Source organism: Ciconia boyciana, chromosome 14 (genome assembly GCF_034638445.1).
Source record: "Ciconia boyciana chromosome 14, ASM3463844v1, whole genome shotgun sequence".
Lineage (NCBI taxonomy): Eukaryota > Metazoa > Chordata > Aves > Ciconiiformes > Ciconiidae > Ciconia > Ciconia boyciana.
Window position 1 is genome coordinate 10,191,874 of NC_132947.1, and position 27,846 is coordinate 10,219,719.

Below are 27,846 nucleotides of genomic sequence, written 5' to 3' on the forward strand. Positions count from 1 at the left end.
TGTGTGGTTATTAGGAAAAGGAGCAGAGAGCCCAAGAATTAAGGGATGCTTATTCAAAAAGGGGGGCTTTCATTCTCATTGACACTGACGGCTATTGATTATTTACATTCTTACGGATAGGTCCTTTTTGTACTCTGAAGCTCCCAAAGATCCTCATCTTTTATTGTTACAGATAATGTTCAGGTAAGTCTCTGCAGACCTTTCTTAGCATCTAGGGTGGCCTTGCCTTGCCTGCCTTTTATTATTGTAGGATTTGAGGCAAAAGGAAGCAGATTCCTGACTGTGCTGGTTTTGGCTGGGGTAGTTAATTTTCTTCATAGTACCTAATATGGGGCTATGTTTTGGATTTGGTAACAGTGTTGATAACACAGGGATGTTTTTGTCACTGCTGAGCAGTGCTTACACACAGTCAAGGCCTTTTTTGCTTCTCACCCCACCCCACCAGCGAGTGGGCTGGGGGGGCACAAGGAGCTGGGAGGGGACACAGCCGGGACAGCTGACCCCAACTGACCAAAGGGCTATTCCATACCATATGGCGTCATACTCAGCATGCTAAGCTGGGGAAGAAGAAGGAAGGGGAGGACATTCGGAGTGATGGCATTTGTCTTCCCAAGTCACCGTTAAGTGTGACGGAGCCCTGCTTTCCTGGAGATGGCTGAACACCTGCCTGCCCATGGGAAGCAGTGAATGAATTCCATGTTTTGCTTTGCTTGCATGCGCGGCTTTTGCTTTACTTACTAAACTGTCTTTATCTCAACCCACGAGTTTTCTCACTTTTACTCTTCTGATTCTCTCCCCTATCCCACCAGGGGGAAGTGAGTGAGCAGCTGTGTGGTGTTTAGCTGCCTGCCGGGTTAAACCATGAGACTGACACAGACTGATTGTACACAGACCAAAGTGTGCACAGTTGCCATGGTTGACCACACTGTTGTTTCAGACATAAAAGTTTATCCAACACAGCCTGAGAAATGCGTACATGCAAGATTATCGTCAGAGCTAACTGGGTACAGACTGCTCCTTGATCCGCTAGTACTAGCTTCTGAAGAAGCTGTCCAAGGAACAGCCTCCTTCCTTCCCTCATCAACACTGGGTCCCAGGCACAGTGGCAGATGGTTCTAATTGCTAACCCTTTTTTTGCAGAAATATACTTTTTCCCTTGATTAGGCTTAATGCCTGCCTTTGATTTTTGTATGATCATGTGTAATCCATATGCAGTAAACAGATAGCTTGTCATCTATGCTAAACTGTCTCCTTGCCAACACCGATGATCTCACACTGCCCAGGAGGTCTGGAGTACAGACAGAATCTTTATTTTCTTTCTCTAAATGCTGGTGAGACACCTTTGTACATTCTTGAAATGTAATGATGCACTGAAGTTTTTGGACAGGTTGAGAGGCAGGACACAGCAATACTCGGCTCCATTTGGGTGAGCAGTCAGAAAGGACACCAGTAAATGTACAAAATCTGTGAAGAAAAAGAGAATGGAATACTTTGCCTGTGGCATCTGTCCTGTTACATGTGACAGCAGTTGGAAACAAATCATGATCCCTCTTCTTTCTTGTAGGTGCAGCCCACTCAGAAATATCCTGATATCCCCAAACCAACGGAGTCTTGGAAGATGACACAGGATGTAATTTCTGTGAGAAAACAAAACAAAACAAAAGAAAACAAAACCATCTTTCTCAGAGAAGAGAAAACCAGAAAAAAAAAAACCCTGTTAAGATGTTTTCTGTGAATCACGCTAAGATGCAGATGGGCCTTGAGAATGACAAAGAAAAATACGTCCATGGTAGTCTATAGAAACTGAAATAAGGGCTTTTAATGCTTTTTCAGTTTTCAGTTTTCCAGGCTGGTCCAGTGGCTTGAGGAATTGCTAGCAGCTCAGTGCATCTGTGTTTAATGCCTCTAGTCAAGGACTTTTACCAGAAGGTCAAAATATACTTTGATCACAATAACTTGAGGTGCTGCAGCATGTTCAGCTCACTCCAAGTGCAATCATACCAATTCTTTTCTATCAATTGGCAGTAAATGGCACTGACGGGCATGACTTCATGTAAGGAGGGAAAGGTTAATATGAGAAGCAGTGAATGTCAGGACAGTTTATTTCCAGGCCAGCAGCATTAAATTGATATCCTGGAGTTCAAATTTCTGTGGTGGGGTTTAACATACCACACTGATCTGTTTCTCTTGGCTGAAGCGATCAGCTGTTATTATCAAAATGTAAAGTTCTAATCATGTTGGAACTGCCTGTTCTCTGGTGTTGCATATGTGATAACAATACTTCTAACATATTTTTCCAGCAAAATATTTAACCCATCGACAATTGATTGCATACTGTGTAGCTAAGACTAGATTTTATGAGAATTCACAGACAAGAGACTTTTCTGAAATGTACCAGTGCAAATAGCCAGATCATTCTCAGGACACCTCCTCAAATAAACTTTTCCATTTCTCTTTTAATTTACCCCCAGGGCTAGTGCTCTGGGATATAAACTGATTAGGTCCTCCCACCCGTACAGACTTTTACTCAGATGCTACTTCTGTCTCAACAAAACCAATCCAGTTCCGCTAAGAAGCCTTCTCTCTGTGTGCAGACAGTGGCAAAATAGGGGTAAGATTAATTTTGGATTCTATCTCCTTTAAAGTGCTCCTGTTTGGAGCCTTTGTTATCAGAGTTCAGGTTTATCTTACCTAAATGCGGGAGCTTAGTGACTGAAGTCCCTAAATCCAAATCCTGGTTCAAAATAGTGTAGGTTCCTCATTTAGGCATATCAATTAAGTGCTTAATGATAGGTGGGTTGAAGTGAGGTACACCAGGGTGAAGTACATGTTTGGGTTCTTATTTTGTTTTGTAGGCTTTATCTTATCTAATGGGCATGGAAATGATCCTATAATATTTCAAAACGTATTTTAATTTAATGAATTAATAAAATAAATTTTAAATTAATTTTCAAAATCTAATGTTGAGGAAAGAATGGAGTAGTCTAAATTTTCTCCTTCAGTACTTGAAACTCAAACAGCATGGCATGACATTGCAAAACAATTAAATGGACCAAAATGGATGTAAATAGTGACAAGCAACACAAGGGAAAGAAAATTAATAGGTTGGAAAGATCATTTAAGGCATTACAAATACATAACATAATTTGTTATAATTCTTTAAAATAGTTTGTTAGTTTTGTCCACAAACTTTTAGTCTCTGCTGGAATTATTTAGCTGGAATATCAAATCTAGGACAAATTAATAAACAGACTTTTTAAGTGAGTGGAACTTAGCAAACCTACCCCCAAGCAGTTGGAATTCACATGGTACTTGGATGAGCACAGGGCCAAGTCTATACAAGAAATGCTTTGTCAGTATAAACATATCAGGATACTATGGGGGTAATTCTAGCAGTGATATTAATGGTGAAGGTCTGAAGCAATGAATCTGCTAAGTTTGCCCAAAAAGCTGAGAGATACGGCTCCATGACATGAGGTATCTATTATCCCCCTCCCTGATAAATTCACACCCATGTAGTACCAGCAAAGCATTCCTAGGATGAACCACTAGAACGGCTTTGCTGGTAATTCATTCTAGCTACCAGTAAAGTATAGTTTTGCCTTTATAATGTTAACCACAATAAGAAATTTTGCCAGCATAGCTATATTAATCACAGATCATACCTCACTGCAATTCTTGTTAAGCGTAGAACTGAACTATTTAACAATAAAACTGCTGTATAACATCTTCACCAGCCTACCCATTGTAAATTACATTGAGTTCATTGGACTTTGGATTTACAGCAATATGAGTCTGAGTCAAATTTAGCCCAAGGAGATCCATTTTGAGCTTTCTTATAATTGATGTGTCTGTTAAAAGATTCAAGTAGTTGCTTCCCCTCCAGTTCTCTAATTGTTTTCTAGAATTCGTTCATCTGTATATTTTTATTTTATTTTGTATTGTTTTATTTTATTTTATTTTAAAGGAGCTGGGACGGATCATTGAGGTGAATATATAGATATAGTTTTGTGTCCCTTGTACAAATTTGTTTGTTTGTTCACCTCCAATATCTGTAGTAAAGAGCAAGCATATTCCTCTGGAATTTAGTTGCTGACTGTTAGAAAGACAAGTTCTGAAGCCAGCTGTGTAGTTTATACAGGATTCTGCTTAATGCTATATAGGGATCCAGTTTTTGTTTTATTGTACTGATACTTTACACCTCCACATGCTAGTATTTTTAGATGCATATTTTTCAAATATGCTCACAATCAGAAACGTGACTGCAAAAGCAATCCCCCAAGAACTGCCCGCATTTGCTATTGCTGTCTATACATCTGGGTCTTCTTTCACTTACATTAGTGTAAATCAAGGGTAATTCTACTGTTATCAGTGAAATCACAGTGATGCAGAAGTGACATAACTAAAAGGCAAAATAAGGCCCTGAATCTTTTTTGAGGGATGCTGACTTAGTTATTGACACAAAAAAAGCTGTAATTACTGTCAGCAGCATTGCAGAACTAATGAAGCGGCAGCTCTTCATGTATTGTCAGCCAAATTATCAGTTCTGATTTTAGGATTTTTATTGTGGGCCAGGATTAGTTTTCATGGGAGAAGCAAAATGGATACAGGCTAGTTTTTAGGAAATGGATTGAACAGACAGCTTTACAGATATTTTTTTAAACTTGTACATCAAGCAAAAAACTTGTATTTCAAATCATGTCGTAGTATCTGAATTCCTAGGTGTAGGGTTACAACTGAGGTTATGGTTTGGACTTAAAAGAGACACGAGTCAATACTAGGCTCCAGTAGCAATAAGCTCTTTGACTGTAGCGGCATATGAAGAACATGAAGTTGGTCAATGGCAGGCTCTCCTATTTAAAGTTTGAGTTATAAGTAGGCTTGAGTTTGAGACTTACTGAGATTAAAGAACAGTTATCTATGGACTTTCACTGAGTAACAAGTGCTCATATTGGGACATGGAGTCTACTTAGTTTTCAGACTAATTCCACCTCCCCTTGTGATTTGCAACAGAAGCATTACTGTGATTAGGATTAGGGTTGTGGAGCTAAAGTTAGATCTAGAGGAGAAGGCACTCTTGAGTATAGTGCTTTGTATTAATAATAAAGTGAGGTTCAGAGTTAGGGAAAGGGTTAGGCCCTTGTAAGAGAGAAGAGCTGGTGTTAGACCTGGTCTCCAAGCATCTATTTGGCTAAATTTAAGGCAGGAAATATCAATAGGTACTGAAGTATATTTAGTTTTGAACTTCGTCAAGGGTTGAGTTTTGGTGAGGATTCTTCCTAGGACTGAAACTCACTGGGTTTTTTGCTAGGCCTATTTTACAAAGACAAATTTGCATTAATTGAGGGCTGGTATCATCAGTGGCTACAGACATATGTTTGTCAGGCTGAAAGCAGTTGCTTTCTTCAAGTTAACAAGAGAATCGAGAATAGGTTTAGGATTAGGATGTAGGTTAGGCTTTGGGTTCTGACTCCTTAAGGGAGGTTAGGCTAGAGTTTATAATAGGTCTTTGGGTTCACAGTAGCACTCATACCATCTAGGCTTGCCAATTACACTCATCTTTGGAGGTGATAAAGGTCTTTTCTTAGCATCAGAATTACAGTCAAGGTAGAATTAGGATTAGAGTTCAGACTCATCAAGGTAAGTCAATTAAGGTTAGGCCTGAGTCTGAAAGGGGTGGCTACATGAAATTTACAGCAGGATCTATTGGGATGATGCAGACTGTGTTCAGTTTTAGAGGGGGTTGGACATGGGTTTCCTCCTTAGGTTTAATGTAACAGTCAAAATTAGGACTGGGGTTAACATTTGGGGTAGGGTTCTGATTCTCTTGAGTACACAAGGAATTGTTCAGAAGGGTATTCAAGAAGCAGACAAGACAAGTTTACTGTTGATATCATCAGGTGTTGATGAACAATTGATTTTTGGACTGCTATAGGACACTAGCTGAGAGCAAACAGTGAGGTTAGACTTAGGGCTAGGATTAGGATTAGATAATAAATTTGCTAGGAAAGATAAGATCAGGCCTTCATTTATTGGGATAACATAAAAGATGTTTGGAGAAGTAGTATTGTGGAGGAGAAGGACTGCTTGCTCAGAGTTATCAACAAGGAGGACGGAGCTTAGTTTAAATATCAGTAAGGTGATCTCTTAAATGTCCAGGAAACTGCATTTAGTGCAGGAGCTGGAAGATGAAAAGGGACTTAAAGTTTGCCATACAGTTAGAGTCAGAGCTAAAGTTAGGCCTGAGCTTACAAGGGACAGCTGAGTTTAGTCCTAATTTTACATTGTTAACTGTTACAAGTCAGCAAAACGTAAGTAGTTAGGTGACTCACATCCTTTTAGCAATTCCTATTATGCATGGCACCAACATCATCATTATTTTAAACCACAAGAGACAGTCATCCATGCCAAATGGAACATCTTGCAGGAAACAGTTTCGCACATGCACTATAATCTCAAAAAAATAATATATCACTATGTAGAAAATTTAGGCATCTGAAACAGATTTGCAAATTTCTTTTCTATAAACAGGCATACAAAATATTAGATGTCCCTTTGTCCCTAGCAAATTCTTTGGACTTGCCCCAGAAGAGTACAATAGATCCTGTATGTTGCATACAGTTTGCTTATGGGACCTGTTCTTTCTGCTTGACTTCTCTTCAGTCTGTTCCGTCTTCTCACCAGTTTGCTTTTGTATTACTTTTAATGGGCTAAGAAAACTTACTGTGCTGTTTACTCACCAAAACAGCACACCTGGTAAAAAATCTATAGCTTATTCTCATAAATGTAATAAGATAGGAAATTTGAGGAACTGAAATGTGATCTGCAGCAGTTCTCAAAGGTAGATTAAACCCTTTCGGCAATACCATAGTTTACAAAACTAGGGGACAAGATAGCTCTCCAGCAGAGGGCTTTCCTCAGCCACAATAAAAGTAACTCAGAAATACCAGTATTTATGCCATAATAAGGCACTCACATGATATCCTGCCTAGGTTGGGGCCCATGACAAAGAATAGCAGGTCTATTATTTATGTGCTTTCCTGTTTTATTATTGACTTGTCTCTCACTTGTTTGGGCTATTACAGGTCTGCCACTGTGCACAGATGTGTCAGGGATCACATACTAGGAACTCCCACCCACAACCCAGAACCACTCTCATTTCTGTTTTCTTGAAATAGAGCCCTCTTCCTCTTTGTTTCTTTCTCTCTTTTTCTCTTTCACAGAGATCTGAGTATTTTTAAAATACAAGCACATTCCTTGATAAGTCAGCTAAAGAGGAATTAGCATGCAACTGGATATAAAGGCCAAGGATGCTTGAATCATTTGTACCAAACTAATGAGTTAACTAGATCAAAGACTGCTTGAGGATACAACAAAGGAAATGCAGAAGAGGTGGAGAATAGTTCTTTCAAGAACCTGTAACGCAAAAGAAAGTGCAACCCCATGGATGTAGCCTTTATGAGAGATTAAGACCATTTTCCATTACTCACATGCAGAAAAGGTTAGGCTGGGTATTATTTGGAGGTGTTCCCTGAGGCGATCTCTGCTCTCACTGGGTAATATTCTGGGCACACATAACTGGAGACAATTAATTCCCATGGAGCATTTTCCATGCTCACTTAATATAAAGACAACAGCTGCAGAAAGATGGGTCAGTTCTGGGTGGGACCTTGTCAGAGTGTCAGAAATTTAAGACTATTAATTCACACAGCCAGACTGCTACTGAATAAAAAATGGTGCTTGCATGCAACACTGGCCTTTCAAAAGGCTCAGATCTCTCGTCTCATCCCTGCCTGTTTGAAGCATCACTTATTGCTAAAGAAACTAGTTCTTGCTCACATAGTTAGACAGTTTTACTTTGCGCAACTGGAATCCATGGGTATCTCTAGTTTGTATTTTATGGGCCACTTCATGTCTTCTTCCAAAACAGTTCACGCTGCAGCAAGTCAGCAGGACTGATCCAAAAGTCAACTGGAGAGTATGTTGCAGATTACACAGTTACGCAGGCAGACTGAGTGGTTTAATATATCCTTAAACAATCTATGACCAGGTTTGTGAGGCAGCCAGGTAAATGGAAGGCACAGCCAGTCTTATGGCTCCTATTCAGAGGCCACACAGATTAAACCATTTAGTTTTATTTGCACAAAACACTCAGAACTCCTTTTCAATATTCACTCTGGGAGTAGTATGCATTTTATTGGAGAAAGCATTGCTTCACACAGCTAATAGAGAGTTTCCCTACAGCTTCTTGACTAGAATGCTTCAACAGAAGCAATTCAGTGCTACAGGGGGGGGATCTGCCTGCACCTTTGCAAGTAACACTACAAAAATGCAATGGACCAAAGGGTTTGAAATGAGAATAAATGTCATTCAACATTGTGACAAGCCAACAATCCACAGCATGGCCTGATTCTCTAGGGTCTGCAAGGGTTGCACAGTGCAGAGAGGAAAAGCTTCCACATTTTCTAAAACACTTTATGTCCTTTTTATTTGCTACTCGTGCCTGAACTGCCCTTATGGGTTTTCAGACCACTTCTGCTGAGTGCAATCTGTTCATGCAACTAGGGAATAGAAACATTTCCGTGTGATTTACATAAGCAACTGACATGATCAGCTTGAATTTCAAACATCAATTGACAGATGGAGGCAATGACAGAAAGCGATAGATAGAAAATGATCTATAGACAGAATATATATATTCTTTCCCCTCACAAGTGTATCCTCATGAAAACCACGTTTCACTTATAAATCCCAATTCTTCAGGCACCAAAGAGAAAAAAAACACATTATGGAATAAATACATGGAGTGAAAACCAAGCCCCCAAACCTGCAGAAAACAAATAAAAAATTTGAAAGATTGCCTAAAATCACATCTATATGGGAGCATTCTATGGAAAGAAAAAATGGGCAGCATCCATGAGCAAAGCATTCCCTCCGACTTACTTGCTAACCTTTGCTCATAGCTCCTACTGATGTCAGGGTAAGGTTACAACTAACTGGCTCTTTGAAAATCAAGCCTGTTATTTAGGTGGTCATAAATGCTATTTGAATTTATCCTAATAGTTAGATGTCATAGCATTTGAAGTATTGTTGCATTTGAAGTATTGTTAGTAGCTGGGAGCACATCTGCATTGGGCTTACTAATTTGAAAAAGCCAAGAGAGCTAGACGCCCATGCTGAATAAGATGCAGTGTTTCCCATTATACCATTGTTTTCCTTCGGAATTGTGTTCTTAGGCTGGTTTATGCTTTTTCCAATCTTAGCAGTTGTTTAAACCAGTTTTCTTCACTGGAGGGCGCTAAAGGCCTAGCTCCGGAAAGGGAATGCACCGCTTGAGTCGGCAAGCGGCACTGCTCAGAAGTATCACAAGAAAAAAAAATAAAAAGGATCACTACAGTGTAAATAATGAATTTTAGTTATACATATTAACATGATGAAATCTTGGGTGCTAGAGGTGGAAAGAAACTATTGTCATACAGATCGTAACAGCTGGCCGTGTGCTGCTGTCTGCCTTGGATCAGAAGATGACCAGAAGCTCACCCAGGAGAAGCGTGTCATATCTGCTTCTCTGTGATCAATACCTTTTCCACACAGGTGGGCAGACGGATACATGCCAGAGTTAGCCCATTAAGCTAAACAGGGACCTGAAGATTTTGTTTGTATTTGCCTCCATCAGATGTGATCCCAGTCCCTTCCAATCCCTGTATGTCCAAATTCACAGCTACTGTTCAGCTCGCTTTAGTTCCAGGGGCTAATATTTAATTCAGCAGCAGATCTGGTCCTCTCACAGACTTAAAGACTTCACTTCATTCAGATTATCTTTCTCTTCCCTCTGGCTTCTCCTTCCCAAAGAGCTTTTTATGGCATTAATCTACACAGTAGTCTTTTTGTTTTTATTTTTTTTTAGAAGATCTATAAGCAGAGCATCTACTTTCTGTCACTTCTTCACAATTGAATTGTCATTTAAGCTGTAAAGTACTAGCTAAACCCAAGAGGAAACAAAAGCAATATTCCATTGATGTCATAAGCAAAGCCACTTTTCATAGCGAAATCACATATGACTAATATATTGGTCATGCTGATGTGCCGGGTTGTGGTTTAAATGTTTCTAATGACGTTCTGTAACTATTTCTATGACTACAGCTTAAGAATAATCTGGCAGTTAATCTGAAAAATTTACAGTCTGTTTGAGCAAGAAGACTACTTCCCGCCATGGATTCAGATATTTTAAACCACTCTGTCCTCCTGGCATTTTTCAGCTGTAGCTTGATTTTGCTTGCAATACTATATAAATGAGAACACAACGAGACAGGACGTGTTAATTATTACACATGCAAAATCAGAGCCTGAATGAAGGGCTGCTGTAAACTGTGGGTCCTTCCAACGTTGATTTCATTGCTAACATTTTTCTGCTACTGATCATAGCACTTTAGCCTCCCTTCCTGGGCTAAAGGCAGGCATATCTCCCAGATGACTCTCTCTATACTAATTTATGCTGTTAAAAACTGGATGGCTCAAGTCCCCATGTAGTCAAGCACCAAGACTGAGGTGAGCATGTGGAAGAGTAAGTCTCCCTCCTTCGTTGTGGGGCTTACTCAGCTGCCTGTCCTACTGACTGTCTAATTTGTCTTAGAGACGCTAGTTTCCCACCCACTAGCTGCAAAACAATGAGCTCTGTGTGGTTCCCAGGTTTTACTGAAGTGGACGTGGAAAGCTGGCAGGAGATTATGAGCACAAAAACTCAAAACTGAGAAGCATGAAGGCCCCTTCTCAATGTGCTTATATGCCCTTTGACAGGTGGGAGGGTTGTCTGCATTTTTTACTAAGCAAGGCATTTCCAGAATGTCTGTGATGATGAAGAAAAAACAGTAAGGGAAAGTGCAAGAAAGCAAATTAGCTAAGTCATCTGAAGATCCTGAACTGTCTTGGGTCTCCTGGGAAGAGAAAAGTGAGATACTCAATCAGCATGTCCTCCTATACTGCACACAGGGAAATTAGGACAGTATTGTCAACAGTGGCTGTGTCTATGATACTGATCACAGTGGGGAACATAAGCAGAAGCACAACCTTGTCCCTACTACATGGCATGGAAACCACACTGCAATAAATGAGGTCAGAGAGACAGCGACATTCCCTTAAACCTGCAATATACTGGACCCTGTCTACAGTGGGTTGATATAATCCACATTCCTTTTAACTCCAGCATTGATCTGTGACTTGTATCCACCCAGTAATTTTAAACCAACTGAGCTGTTTTCATTGACACTCATGTCAGCACATATGACAAAAGACAAGATTTTCAGAAGAGTGTGTATCTGATTGGCATACATGGTTACAGAAGCAGCACATGTAAATCATCAAAATTTACCATCACTGGCTGCTTGTGACACATTTGCTAAGCACATGGCATGGGAGTGCCAAACCTGAACCAAATGCCTATTAGATACCTTTCTTGGGGGAGAAAAGAAAGACTTGGAAAAAATAAAAATGTTGCAACTATGTACATGAATTATGCTGTGCTCCACACCAGGTACTATAGAAATACACAACAAAAAACAGATTCTGCCTCAATTACAGATGTGTGTAATAAAAATCGTGATCCCTTATCAGTGTAATATGGCTGCTTTCTTACAGTAAATTGCATAAACTCCTACATGATAAAACACTGCCTTGTTCTTAGTATACAATATATGCCTTTCTGTTTCTAAAAGTTTTAACAGTTCCCAGATAAAGAGACACTTGTTCTCATAATAACAGACAGACACTTAACTTTTGGTGGTGTCTTGTCCCTGCCTCTTTCAGATCACTGTGTATCTATGATGTTTTATGTGTTATCTTGACAGAAAGTTTCAAATGCTTGCAATAGCTTCATATGCTTGTCATATTAAAATGCAGCACTGGGAATTTAGAAATCCATTTAGTACAGGCATATGGTTAAGTAATATTTTACTATAAATAATAAAAAAGCAGAAGGAGTAAGAGATTAAAAAAAATAGAAGCATTACTTCCTTCCTGCACCAGCTAATTCAAACAAAGCCAAAACACAACCAAGACAGCTGGAGACAACCAACTTCATTGCATTATGCCTTTCAGTATGGTCATTCAGATGGGAAAGACCTTGAGTAACCTGATTTTCACCTGCTCAGAAAGCATGGGTGCATTGCCATTGCTCTGCGAAGAGGCCACAAGCCAGGTCACAGTGTTAATCACTGAGAGAGCTGTGAGGTCTGAGCAGAAAGAGATCTACAGTTACAAGAAAACAATGTGCACACTGGTTTCATAAGCAGTGAAATCCCCTGTAATTTTGTTGCATGCATTCAGAAGCTGAGAAAGCAGAAGTCTGGGGATCTCACTAGCATTCCCACAAATCTGCTTTGTCTCCTACGCCAATTGCAAGACCTAACATTTTGCTAGCAATCCAGCTAGCCAAAGAGAACTACAACTTGAGTTAATAAGGACCCACTGCCAAGTAATGTGAGTTTGCCTCAGCCTAATACAACCATTTCTAGGCTCTGCTGGAATACAGCACACACTGTAGTGCTGTTCAACCATGGAGAGAGCTCGGAGTTAGGCAGAATGGGAGAATGGTTTATGCCAAAGAATTTGTTGGCCAGGGCTGCTTTAGATCTGGCTCATATTTTGTCTGAAACCTCAAAATTTGTTGATAACATGGTTTGGATGACTTTGATTATGGTTTATCCTTTGATTATGGCGAGATGCTGTCGGCAAGGTGGCGATGGGTGTGGGAGATGCCGTCAGCAAGGTGGCGACGACGTGGAGAGGCCGTCGGCAAGGTGGCAATGACGTGGACAGGCCGTCCGCAAGCTGGTGATGGCATGGACAGGCTGTCGGCAAGGTGGCAATGGCATGGGAGATGCCCAGCCTATAAGATTATCTGTTTCAGCCCTTAGTGGCTTGGGTGTGTTTTCCATATGCCACAACCTCACACTGATATGTCAGTCTACAAAGTATTTTACTCCAGATTAAGGAAGGAAACAGAGGACAGGTCTCTTAAGTGACCCCTCCTCTAAAACATACCTGTAATTTATGTGTAGAACAACCTACAGCTTCTGTCAGCAGGTGGCAAGTTGGTTCATTTAAAGATACAGAAAGCAGAAAATAGAATCAGAATCTCTTTCCCATTCTAATGTACTATATACCACTATAGTAAGATTACTGTGGTAGCTGAAGAAGGTACTTTCCTACGATGAGAACCTGGCAGCCTCGTTCACTGGTTAGCTTTTTCTACAGTGCTAAATCCACGTGTTTGTGAAACAGGAATACAGCTTCCCAAACTATCAAACTGCCTTAAAAGGCATGAGATCTTACAGAATTTAAAACTGGTTTGTCTCTGATTGTGCCTTCTGATTGTAAGGACTCATGTTTTGAAGATTTTCTCTCCAATCTCAAAAGCTATGCACCCACTTGAAAATGAAAGAAATGCTCTCACAAATCATGGCTACTTTCCTAAAGCAGTAGTGGCATATCCTCAATGACAGGATATGTGAAGCTGAGCCTAGAAATTGCTTGTTTCTAACCAGAATGTCACTCAAAATAGCTTTGACTAGGGAGACTGAATTAGAAAGATTTCATCCAGAGATCTCATAAAAAGGTGATCACATACTCTTTTTCTCCACTCTTCTAACATCTCTGTACTTCCATGAGAAAACAGGAAACATGTTTATTTTTTAAATGACCAGGACAGATAGAACAATGTTGTGATTCCCATGGTTAAACTCTATGGAACTTCAGAACAAGCAGGACAACACATCAATCTTCTTCGCAAATAACCATTTATGATCCCAAAAAGGGGAAGAAATAATATGCAGCCTTCAAACTTAGTAGCTAGCAACCAGGTAATCAAACTGCTAGAAAAGCACTGTGAACATGGCAGATGATACACATATATTTGCACAAGTGTAGTACGTCTATTTTACAGTCTTCTAAAGTAAAAACAAAAATGTCAAAATGGGGCCATGAAGTTGGCCTGTCAAAGAAAGAATAGCCATCAACATGACAATGGTGGAAGAGACTAAGAACCTTTTACATGTTTAGGGGTGCTTTTGGTTGCTGGTTTGACATGGTATTAGTGGAGCCCCTTTGCCCTCCTGATAAGTCTCTACCTGCTCGATATATCATTAAAAAAAAGTTTTAGACTACATTACATTTGAATAGTGCCTCACTGAGGGCTTCTTTCACCTGAGCACCAAATGCACCTGGGCTTTCCAGCACATGGCATAATGTCCTAATGTCTTCCAGCCCACATAACATCTTAATCTCCCAAGACACACAGTTCTATGTCAAATTAAGCACACTTGGCAAACAGTGCTCTCATCACACTGAAATGAGATTTTGCAACTAACTGCAGTGAAAGAATAATGGGTTTGGTATCATTCTCAGAACTATTTTCAAAGTTTTTTAATTCTTTTCCTCAAAATATTTTAAGATCACATTAGCTGATTTTCTGAGGTGAGAATGTGAGTTATTTGGCTAATTCAAAAGCAACATAGACTAGCTCAACGTTACTACAGAATATAGCACTGTGCTGCATACAGGGTTTAATTGCATGATGTGTATTCATGGTTGGAGGCATACAAGGAAAGAAAGCCTTTCAAATAGAACAGAAGGCAGATAAACAGGGAAAGAATACATGTATCTGCATGTATGTGCTTGCAAGTACTTTCAGTGCCAATTAGAAGAATTACTATTAAACTGATGTAAAGACCTACTTGTAGCCAATGTGTCTGTAGCGCAAGACGTTAATCAAGAGCATACAATGCCTAACAGGTGGACACAGTTCACAGTTTGTATAAGCTACTTCCTTGGCAAGAAGCTTCTCTGGATTTCTGCCCAGGGGCCAGGTGCTCCTCACTGACTGACAGGGCTAACCTCACAGCACTCCCCCACTGGCATATTGCTACATATTTTGCATTAGGAAGGAAACCTCACCCTAAAAAAAGATGCAGAATGGACAGGAAAATTCTTGGGAAAACAGCACTGGTCTGTACAGTAGCTCAGTTCCCAGTCCAGCATTAGCAGAAATTCCTTGTAGGTCTTCTTTTCCCTTCTGCTGCCCATTTTTAATCATTTCTAAAGGGACTGATTCTATTTATTCCGCTTGGCTTCTAGCTGTTTTCTCTGCTGTCCCGTAATGTACTTACTAGTGGATTTCCCAGGGGACTCCACATTTGATTCACCGTCTCAGCTCTCTAAATTTTTTCCAGTTCAACACTGCATGCCCTAAAATCAATAAATCCAGATGGTAAAGAGTTCTCCCATTGCTAACAGTATAATTGAGGTAACTGAAGGATTACTAAAACAAATTATTAAGTGGGTATTTATATGAGTATTCGGGTGGTATTAGGAAGACATTTAATCATGAGTTTTATATACAATTCTCTCCCTCTCATTCCCACTGTTTTCTTCAAATCCAGATCTCAGGCCTTCTGTATCTTTCTGACCACTTTACTGCCAGCAGCCTCACACTGAACTTGCATTCCAAACCCAAGGAAGCTCTGTAATTTGAGAAAAGGACACTGACAATATATCTAAACAGCACCGGGCAATGTCACAATATGAAAAAAAAGTCATTTGACAGGACAGGCAATATAGCTGTATTTACACAGTGCTGTGCCAGAGAAATTAGACCAGCTGTTTGTGTAATTCATCCACACAGAGCATTCCACTAATGCAATGATACTCTTCTACGTCCACAGTCAGGCCTCTGAAACTTATATCAGTATTCCTGCACAGTGCTGATATTTTACCTTTTACCTTAATATTTTACCTTGAAGTAATTTACAAAGGATAATAGCCATATATGGAATATGTGAGATTTATACAATTCTAAGTCAATAAAAATTAAATTCTTCTTTCCTTATAAAGCCAACAGGACTGATCAGATTTTCAGCTGTCTCTCTCACAAGAGAACTCGGACTTTCTTATAAAAAAGTCTGAAAAACTAACAGTTTGGCTAAACCCAAAATCTGCAGTTTTCATATTTTTCGCGTTTCAAAGGATCAGCAACATGTCCAAAGAAAGCAGACACTTCTCCCACAGAATAATTTTGTTAAAATCCCACATTTCAATCAAAAACAAATTAGAGATTTTTTTTTAGTAGTCCTGGCAGAAGGAGCTCCTTACTGAAATCAGTAGTGGTCTGGTACCTATTGGGTAGAATACAAGACTCACATGACTTAGTACTGTAAACCACATCTTCAGACATGCTGTACAGAAGCAGATAAAGACACTTCCATCCTGAACTGCAGTCTCTGTCCATTGTCATAATAACAAATAATATGTAACAATAATAGCATCTGTTATGAACATAACAGTCTTTAGACAACTAGAGATGCAATAGAATCTGAAGAACAGATTTTAAATCTAAGTGTTCACGTATCCAAATATTATTACCGTCATGGCCTATTTTACTGAACTATTTTACTGAACACCCACTGGTCCCACTGACTGACATCAGTGTGTGCTTCTGGTGCAGCCCTAAAAACAGTCATTTTAAGAAGCTTAACATACTCAGGCTTGGAAATTTGAGACTATTTTCCTTTTATAGTCTTTAGAACCACGTCTAGGCCAGAAAAGCCTACAATTACCTAAATATATAAACATTAGAAACAACTTGTCTTTAAAAAAAAGAAGTGTATTTATTTTTTAAAAATAGCACCTAGAGTGAGAGAGCAGATGGGAAAAATATTTTTGCCAATCACTGCTTTTCACTGCAGAGTGAGAAGTCTAATTGAGTGGAAAGACGCAAATGAAACTGAGTAGCTCCCACACCCTGAAGTGCCTGAGAGGTGGAAGACCCAGGGCTGGATAATCACTCACTTGCAATTTTTCCTGTCTGAGAGGTGATAATGAGACTTTATTTGCCATGCAAGCAAGTGCTAGTTAGACTTGCATGTATCTGAATGCCACAGGACTGACTTGTTACACATTCTACCTTGTGCACAAAAAAGCCTATTTTGCATTGTATTTTGCTTTTCACATAGGTAATAGTGTAACTATTCAGATTTTGTTGACAGAAACCTTGTATTCAGTAAAAAGGAAGGAAACGGAATGCTAAGATACCAAAGATCCTGGTTTTCAATATAACAAAAGTCTGTCAGAATTTCTTAAACTGAAAGGAGTTGAAGATGTTTGCAGATTTATAGGGTTTAGCAATTGCTCTCCACCTCTGACACACGCCTGTGCATCAGCCCTGATTCTGCTTACTAGTGGAATGACTTCAGTCACAAGGTCATCTATTAGTAGCACCAGGAATGAAACTGATAAATGACCTTCTCTCTGACCTTTCATCTGATCTCTATATCTCATCATTTCTTCTAAGAAACTAAGAGAGTCATCAAGAAATGTCCCTGGCTTTTACCATACAGTAAGGATTTTATTCATGCACGTGCAGAACTTCTCATGTTTTTCATAAAGCCAGTTCAGGACAGTTCTTTGGCTCCTTGATTCAGATTTAAGAAGACTTGTTTCCTTTCCTCTCAGCAGGAAAGGCTTCCTCTCTCTGCTCATTACTGTATTCATTTATTCTTGATTTGCTTTTAGGTATTCTTTAGAGGAATCTTCATTTGGACAAAAGGAGCTTTGTTCTGGTTTCGCCTCTTGTATCTTCTGCCTACTGGGCCAGAATTAACATGTGTAACCCAACAGGTCTAGTGAGCTCTCCAGTCACCCTTATTTTATTTAAGCTTCATTTTCTTTATCCTTTCAGTGTTTCCCAAATACTTCATGAGACTAAATATTACTGGAACAAAAGAAACATATTGACAGAACTGAAGTGTGTGTGTGTGGAGAAATTGGGGGTATGGGACTGATTCTTTCTCTCTCCCTCCAGACCGGTTCAGTTATAAAGCGCAAAATTATTTTTCTATGCTGTTGTCACCGGAAACTTTTCCATAACCTTCTTGAATGTCTCTGTCTCATCATTATGTTGGCTCTTTTGGCCTTCTTTTTAAAACTGGTATTTTGGTGCTCTAGTTTCCCTCTATATCTCTGTACTTCACTACTTAAACCCCAGCTACCATTTTAAGGAAACTTCCTATCCAAAAATTTAGTTGCAATATGTTGTACTGACATAGAAGAAAGAAGCTGTTAACTGTCCTGGTCTGGTGCTATTAGGAAGCATGCTCGATTTGAAACTGAAGTGGTTCTGTAATTTTTTCAGCCAGTAGAGTGGAAAAATAATTTCCATATCAGAGGTCATTCAAATGAAATGTGGAGACTCAGATTTACTGAACCCACCCCCATCCACCCTTACGCACATGGGTATTGTCAATGACTTCAGTTGGCCTATTTGTATGATTACCTTGCACAAGCTTGCTTTGTTGCTGTGCATACCAAACAGAAGTCTAGCCAAAGCCTGAACTTCACATACAAAACACTGACTTCTATAGAGGAGCACAGGAAAGATGGGGCTCTGTAGGGATTTTGGTGCTTGAACAATGAAAACACAGCTCTAGCACAAGCCACGCTCAAAGCATCAGCCATTCAAAGAGAAGGCTTTGCACGCAAGGTGTTTCCTCTCCTTATGCTTGGGAGAAAGCAAACATAAAAGGTGTTTTGCCCTCTTCCCCAGGGACTGGCAGAGCTCAGGGCTGCTGTCTGAAGTCTGCAAAGACTTCCAGAAAAGTCTGAATTGTGGAAGTCCATTTCAGTGCTTGGGACTATTTATGTAATAAATCATCATGGAGATCAGCACTGGGTGTAAAGGTGTAAAATTGGCTGCACAATCTAGTTCAAGTCAACATCCTCATTAAGGGAAAGAAAATCCTGCTTAGCATTTTATACTTTATAGTCACTTAACACGAAGGTGCACCTATGAGCTATAAAATTCAAATGTTGCTGAAGACAAACACCTTAGACTTTGGTAAGTACTTTTTGTTTAAACAAAGCACTCTGTAGCATGTTAGCTACACCTAGTTCAAATTAACTTTTTTTTTTCCCCCAAAAAGCAATTCCAGCATAGCATTGAGTCTACATGGTGATATTTTTCTTCAGTTTTGAAAAGAAAAGAGTATTTTTTCACTTCTACTCCAGTCAAGCACTCTGAACAAAACTTCACATTTTTTACCTCTGGACTTAGACTAGAAAGTTTTGGCCAAAATGAGGCTTTCTCAAAAGTATCGAGCTTCTGAAAGAAAAGGGGCCATAACTGACATGTTTGCTATTGTTAATGTAATTTGGTTGTTAAGAAAAGCTGCAAGAAAACCAGATCTGCCTCGTTTCCTTCCATCTTCAGTCTAAGACTTTCTGCATGCTATGTTCTGGGCCATCAGTGTTTACACCGAGTTCCATCTTCTGTGGCAAAGCATATAGGCCTCCTCCTAACTTTAATCTGCTATCACTGGCTTCCTGTTATGATTTGTACAGCATTTACACTGTAATTCAAATGAAAGTGTTCTGTGATTTCATGAGCGATACTGCCAGTTTAATGGCATTTTTATTGCTACACCTACTTTTAATGTTTCTGCACAAATTCGGCAAGAGAAAAAAAAAGTCCCCTTTGAAAATATCAGTAAGGCAAAAAAAGTCTGATTCTCATTCTCTAGTGGGACTGCTGTAGTCAATTAGTATTCTGTTAGAGCTGGGTGTTGATTTCCCAGAATGTCTTTCTACTCCTACACTGTGAGCTCACAGCCCATGCACTGACCTTATACAAGTGGTTATAATTCCATGGACTGCATCCAGCATTGATGCATACAGCAGTGTAAGGCTATATTTCACAAATGGCTTTAAACTGATCTGCATGTGAGTTACTGCCAAAGGAGGCAGTCCCATCTCCCAGCCCTGCCCTTACCACAAGACCTTATGCCTCCTCTCATGCCAGCAGTAGCTCTCAGGGGTTGCACACTGAGCCAGTCAGGGAGCAAATCTGACTAAAAAAGGACCTTTTGTTTGTTTGCCTTCCGGTTAATTTTCAGCTGGATCAGCTGATCAGTTCCTGATCCCATTCACCACAGTGTCACAAAGGAGGTGGTGAAAACATGCAGCAATATAGAAAGGGGAAAAAAGGTAGCTCACACTTAGATTGACTCAAGTCCAACTGTAAAACCACAGCCTAAGCTACATACAGGACTAAATTTTTCCCAATTACGTGAATTCAGCCCTATGGATATAAAATATGTGCACTACAATAACCATGGAAACAGTTTTACACTGAATACAAGATGGCCAGGGAGACTGTAAATGGAAAAGTTACGTATTATGACAAAGTTATCTATTTTGTGCTAATATGAGATCTAACTGGTTCAGCCCATCCCTAGTAAAAGATCTTCAGTTTATCAAATGCAGACCTCCCTCACTCTTAGGATTTAGTGGAGAAGAGTTCACATATCATCTCACAAATGCCTATTAGGTTACTCATGTTCCCCCAGTATTAAAAAAAAAAAAGATATTTTCTATCTGACCAAAATTGCAGGTGCAGACAATAAAAACCAGGAATTACATCTCTGTTCATTTGGAGCACTGAGTGTCAAAGAAGCAGCTGATGCAGCATCATGTTATATGATGCCTTGCTCCTTTCCCTTACACCAGCACAGGGAGTAGGCCCCAACTGAGTCAATGACTTAAGCACAATCTGAAGTTAAGCATGTGAATGATCCATCAAACCTCTTAAGCACATGTTGCAGTTGAAAGCCAGCAGACAACAGATTGCTGAGCTATTGCCAGTCCCTAGCCCTAAAAATCAAGATCTACATCTTCAAAACCACTGAAGTGCATGGGAGAAAGCAGAGAATAGAACTGGAGAAAAGAAGAGTGGGTGGATGGATGCCTGCTGGATAACATGTATTTCATAAAACATTTTTTCTCTGATCTTCAAATCTCTGTTCCATGAGGGAGACTCTTTTTCCGGCTCTAGTTATGAAAACCACACAAGTTTAGAAGTGGCTGCATAATTCTAGTTTCCACCTCTTCATTACTTTTTTTATACACATTGGTTATGCTGACATAAATGTAGGTGGCTTTTCCTGTAAGATGTACTGATGGTTGAAAATAATACACATGCAGTTAGGAAGAAGCAATTTATAAACAAAAACAAGCACCATCATTCGTGTTATTTTTTCTTCATGTACTTATAGAGAAAAAAATGCAAAAAGTGACTTTTGGTTGATTGTGTTAGCTCAGGGCAAATACTTATTTGCAATACAATCCACAGAACTTCCAGCAGCCTCTCTTAGTACTCCCCCAAAACAATAAATTTCATAAGAATGTTAATTTGTCAGCAAAAAATGCAAGGAATTGCAAACTTGTAAATGGTCTCACATGGGAAAAAAATCACTTGGAACAACCCCAGTTTAATTGACTATTTCATCAAAATCTGACAAACTTCCAATTTGCAAAACAAAACAAAAAAAGTCATTCTACTTCAAGCATATTGAATTTTGATGCATCTTCTTTTCCCCACCCATAGTTCTGGTGCTTTAGATGAAAGTACCTAAGCCTGCTGTCAAGACAATGTTTCTCTTTTGTTGACTTTAGAGGGTAAAGAGCATATCACATAACATTATATGTCAGGAATAACAGAAATGCTTTCTGCGCATTACTTAAAAACAAAACTGCTTAAAAATACCCTGAATTGAGCAAGACCTTTTGATTAATTAAACCAAAAATCTTCTCTCAGTTCAAGAGCCCAGTAAGAACCCTTAATTACATAATCAAAAATTATGTCAGGAAAGAACATCATGAAAATCTAATTATGCACTTTTTAGTACGTGATTAGTTTTAAGTAGGTGGGTATGATTGAGGAAGAGCAAAAGTGGGGAAATATGATAAAAGAGGTGAATCAGGCAGTGGAAAGAAAAGAGGTATCAGAGAAGTGAACAATAACAAATACAGCCTCCTCCTAGAGTGTCTTCAAAAACTGGATGTCTTGACGATTATAGAACATATGAAATAAGACATGCTTCTTCCTCCATTATATGCACTTAGGATTTGACACAAAGCTCACTGAAGCTTATGAAAAGGAGTTAGGCTGCATTTACAATCAATTAGTGAGTTCAATACCAGGAATATGTTAAAAAAGTTTTGTCCATCTCACCTGACCTTATGATGGAAACAACTGTCCATTCTCATTGTGCTGTCCCTCTGCTAAGTGAAACTGTGATATAACATTTTACAAAATGCGGTGTGCAGGTCTCATGATATAGTTTATAGTATCTCCCTCTTTCTTCTCAAATCCTGAATCCTTTTTGTCATGAAGTTGTGTTAACCTCCAGTTTTCTCCGGGATATTAGGGTTATCAAATAAGTAGGTACATGGGGATGCCAAGGAGAAGCACAAGCTTCAGGCACTACTGTCTCATCACACTCCCAGATGGCCTGAACAACGCCATGGTGAAAATCTGAGTTGCTGACTGGAAACTTGTGTGACATCGTGGGGGCCCCTTGGAGTGGGCTCTGTAAGTCAAAGCCGGGAACCGTGAATTCCTGAATTCCAGTTTTGCTCATATTGACATTGTGTTCTTGGGCAGCCACTTCATCTGTCCATATCTCAGTTTCCCCATTTTCAAATGGACATAATAATACTTACCTCCTTCTGCCACGCACTGTGAGTCTAATTAAGTGCTTTCAGAGTTTAACTGAATGTGTACAATACTATCCTCTAATCAAAGAGAATTCCACCCAACCCTGCCTAGCAATTCTGTTTCTTTGTTCTCCATGCTCACTCTAAGCCTCTCTATATTTGTTCCAAGTCACTCTGCAGTCAAGTTACCTGAGCATTTTTATTCTAGAATTATTTTTATGCTGATGTTAAAAAAGGAAATGCAAATGCTCCACTGGCAGTCTAGGTTCCTGGAGAGTGAGAACCTGAGAAATTATTCCTGCAAAGCTCACTGCAAACTACCTCTATACATCTTGCTTGAAGATAAATCATTTGTAGAAAACAAAGGGATTAATTTTTAGCTAGAATAAATCAGTAGTGGCTTTAGTGAAATCAGTAAGCTGCAATGAATTATATAGGGGTAGGTGAAAGGTGATTCATGTCCACTACACACAGGCCAGAATGTGATTTCAATTACACTGATGGAAATCTCTATTAACTACATTATTTTGACTGAAGTTTCTAGAATTACTCTGCATATCTACAGATACAATGATGGGTTTTAAATTAGCTACTGCCATTCACTAAACAGTTCCTGGAGTCAGGGTTTATTCTCTGCTCAGCAGCAGCCATAAAAGCAAGTAGCATTTTAGAACCTATATGGAAACAGCACACAGAACATCATGGTACCACTGAACAAATCCCTGATGCACATATATCTTTAATGTATTGCAGAAATCCATTACTACCATCTCTAAAAGGATATCGTAGAACTGCTATAGGTACAGAGAAGGGCAATAAAGATGGTCAACCACTTAAATGGCTTCAATATGAGAAGGGTCTAACAGATGAAGGCACTTTAACTTGATGTGGACACCACTGAGGGGAAATACACTAAAGGTCTGCAAAGTCTTAAATGGTGAGTAAAGCACAGACAGTGATTAAGCTCTGTTTCTTGCAATACTAAAGTTAAGGTGCAACCAAGCAAATTATCAGGTCTGAAGCAGAAGGAAATATTTTTTTCATACAGTACATCATTAAATGTGGAACCAGTTGCTAAAGGATGCTGGAAAAGCCAAAAGTTTAAACGTGTGCAAAAGGTTTTAGGAGCATTCATTGGGAAATAGGCCCATTGGTGGCTATTAAAAACAGTGGTCCAGATACAACCCCTAGCTCAGGAAATCCTTAAAATACCTTGAGCCAGGTATGTCATAAACAGGGCTTGAGTGCCAAAATTGTTTTGGGGTGCCAAAATGAAACACATTTCAACTGACCTATTGATTTCCCATGAGTCCTTGGGCATTTCTATTCTGCTCAGTGAAATGGGCTGTGGATTAGTAAATGCTGAATTGAGATGGTAAATTTAGGGTGCCCCATGGACAGCATGTATCAGATCTGGAAACAGTATAACTGTGATCATGTGAGCAATAGCTCTGTGATGCCTGCCTCTCTGCAGCGCTTACTAGCTCATATGCAGCTCCACACAAAGCTCACTCCCAGCTTTAAGCTTCTCTTAGTTAGCTTGCCATACACGGACTGTTTGAGACCCATATTCACCAAGAGATCCAGATGAACCACCTTGTACACTAACATACAGGAACCTATAATTCAGCAGCTCTTTTAACACAACAATAAGAACATACACACAAAGACCCAGTGGAGATCAGTACAGGAAAGTGATGTTCAGATACCTTGTCTCTTACATGCACACTGTACCCAACACTCTTTATTGTCCACATGCTTTTCACCACAGAGAGGTTCAATAAACTGTGAAATTGTGGTGTACTAAATTCCACTGAAAAGCTGTATAAACATTTTCATAAATCAAAGCACGTGAAGCAGGAGTTTATTTAGCACCACAGAAAAATAAATAAATGTATGGATTGATTCATATAAATCATATATACAATGTGTGCACAGACAAAGGGTCATGCAGAATGTGTAATGCACTTGAGCATCTGCCTTTGTCATCAAGTCATTTTGAAACTAAGCATCCGTGGCAATTTTTTGATAAGTCAGATATAGGGATTTGATTCAAAATTTCCTAAAGTTAGCAGAAAGAACACCTGTTAACTTCAGCAAACTTCAGAACGGTATGCTTTTGGGAAGCCTGATGAACAGATATTCCTTTCAGAAAGGAATATCAATGGTTAAAGGAGAATTAAAAAAAACAGTGGGGAAAAGGCAGGTGGGTAGTTTATCAGATCTTCCTTGCCAAGACTAAAGGGTGTATCAGTATAACAAATTCTACAGTCACTCTGGATGTCTAAATCTTATTCTACAGCAAATAGGGTCCCAATCACATCCCACACAACTTTCTGGGAGCTTTCCTAGAGCCTTCAGCAGGCCAATAGTGAATAATGTCTTCTCCTATAAGAGTGGATACAGCTAGTATGCAGACAAACATGTAATTGATGATTATTTTCTTTGGTATTGTGACACCATGTAGAGACCTTACCACCTTGGTGCTACTGTGGTAGACAATGTACAAATGTAACAGCTCCAAACAACTTACAAGCACATGTAAATTAATTACATCTTCACGAAAGATGGCGAATTTCATGGTAATTGATATGTCAGCCTCCTGATAATTGACTCCCTGACTGTTTTATAAAGTAGCAGCATTTTTTGCATTTGAAGTGCTCACTTGAAAAAAATATTGGCAGTAAAGGTTCTCTTCAAAACTGAACAGTAGCTGTAAACTACATCCTTTTCAAAAATACAAAAAATGAAAAAGAAGCAAAAAGAAAACAAGCTAGAAGAAACATATATTCAGTTGAAGCTTCATTCAGTTAACACACAATAACCCTTTAAAAACAAAAGAGCTTGCTGACTAATTACAGATTTTTGTCTTTAAAATGAAAAGACATGCTAGGAACTAATAAAATATCCAATCTGAATTAAGGACTACGTGTATGTCTGAGATAATTTGGAAGGAAATAAAGTAAACAGTAATTGAAAAAAACTCCACACTTTATCAAAATGAATTTTCCTACAGCTAAATGAAAACGATTTCTAAAAAGTAAAAATCTCCCTTTAATTTTAAACTTTTTTCTTAACATTTTAATCTTTCCAGTCACAAGTGGCATCCTTTTAAAAATCCTTACCTGGTAATGCTTCTAATGCTGTCAGTAAAGCTAGTAAAAGTATTTTGAAGCAATGTAGCTCATACACAATGTCAACAAAAAGGCATGCACACCACAGTAGTTCAGGCATTGCTCAGATAGCATCCTACTGATCCTGTGATGGTCTCCTGTCTCAACATTTGCTATGGAAATGAAATTATTGTGAGAATTTCGAGGCAAACACAGGAGACAGAGTTAACAAATTAACAACTTTAAAACTAACAACTTTCTCATTCAGCCACAGGGTGGGGGCGTAGCTTTGGTGATGCTGATTTTTTCCTAACACAGTGTATTGGTATTTAAACCGTTAGGATCTTGAAGAGAGTTTTGCCACTTCCCCCAAACAGAAAAAACATTTGATGATTTTTAAAAAGATGTCAACTGGAGACACACTAACTAAATACATGAAAATGCTGTAGTGACTTTCAGAAGAAAACAAGAATTTAAACATAATCAACTTGAAAGAAAACCAGTGAATTGAGAGTCTAATCTGACCTTCTGAAGGCTTGCTTCCCTGTCCTTGTCTCAGGCCTGTGCTATGGTGCTCTTCCATCTCCCACAGCACTCCTCAGTACAGCTGAGACCTGCATAAACCCCAGAATTAACCCTTGCCATTCCCTTCCCCTCAGTGCTTTTCCCTCAGACCCCTGACCTTCAGGGAGACAAGAGCTTTCCCACATTTTTCTTCCCATTTTGAGCAATCGTGCTTCAGACTGACTTCAGACAGCGTGAAGGAAACATTTCTCATTAATGAGGCTGCAGAAAGTGGTATTACAACATATCATGAGAGTCATGTTTGAGAAGGTGCATGTTGCACACCTTGACCCAAGGCTACATCATAAGGAGACGTGGCGAAGTAATATATTATTGTTACTTGATAAAAGCAATTTCCACACCTAGGACTGAAAGCATCTTAGATATTTTCTCTATACTGCAGATCTGCAGCCTGCTGCAATTATATGTTGACTGAAGAGCTGTTTTCTCATTTCATGTAATACAATATCCATGAAGCCTAAATCAGACTTTAGGATGACAATTGTGTATGTTAGACTGCCATCATTTTCTCCTGAATAGAAAACTTAACGACTAGAATAAAGAAGATCAGTCAAGACAGAAAAGTCACTGTTAAGGTAAAATACCAAAGAGGTATTTTGTTTTAGCCTGAGGAAGATGATGATTTATTACATCATTTGTGTTAGTGTTTAAGGTAATAGATTCAATAAGTGTCTCTATCCTTATGCCACTGAAAAGTTCACATTATTAACATTTTTAAAATGTCCTCTTGAAACTTTTTTTCTTAATTCAAAGTAAATAAATATGTATTTGTAGTTTGACAAAAGCCTGGCAGCTTTCTTATGGAGTAATGAAGACATTTGGGAGAATCTCCACTGGTACAAATCAAGTTAGCTTTTTGGAAGTCAGTGGGAGCAGCACTGAATTGCAGGACTCGGTCTATTTTTGTGTGCAATTTGCCCCGTTCACCACCACCCTTATGCCTTGCACTCACTTTGCACAAGCAGTTACAACCAACTTAACCCCCGTATTTTTGATTCACGGCAATGAAACACTTACGTTTGTCGTATATATTCTCTGTTGGCATGGAAGTCTGCAATAGCTTATTTCTGCGTATTTGTGTACCTTCTGGTGCGTGTATTCCTGTATGCACTTCTGGGTATGAGTTGTGTTTGTGTGTCCACCCCTCAGCGCTGTGCAGGGGAGGGAGGTCCGTAGATTTGGGTGCGATTCTCTGTACATGCAAGTAGCCGTGGTGTGTTAATCTCCCTGTGCTGTGGTAACGAGGTGTGGGGTGTGCGGGGTGTGTGTGTGTGTGAGTCCAGTGTCTGGGTGTGCTGTGTGAAGGTAGTGTGTGCTGTGTGCGCGTGGCGTGGGGGGGTGCAAGCGCACGGCGTGTGAAGTGCGTGGGAAGAGGGGGTGTGAGTGCAGGGTGTGTGGTGTGCATGTGAGGCATGTGTGAGTGCGGGCTGTGAGGTGTGTATGCGCGGGGGGTGTGCGGGATGAGGGAGTGCGGGTGTGAGGTGTGTGTGGGGTGAGGGAGTGTGTGGGGTGAGGAGATGAGGGAGCGCGGGTGTGAGGTGTGTGTGTAGGTGTGCGGCACTGTCGGGGGTGAGGCCGCGCTCCCGCCGCGCCACCGCCCCGCCACCGC

General features: G+C 39.6%; 1 long non-coding RNA gene across 1 annotated transcript; it reads right to left on the reverse strand.

Moving 5' to 3' along the window:
- Window positions 1-1,199: 1,199 nt before the first annotated feature.
- LOC140659538 (uncharacterized) lies at window positions 1,200-27,798 on the reverse strand. Its single transcript, XR_012045152.1, has 3 exons — window positions 27,255-27,798; window positions 26,178-26,266; window positions 1,200-1,637 (listed from the first exon to the last, which is right to left on the reverse strand). It is a non-coding gene; the product is annotated as an uncharacterized lncRNA (long non-coding RNA).
- Window positions 27,799-27,846: the final 48 nt, after the last annotated feature.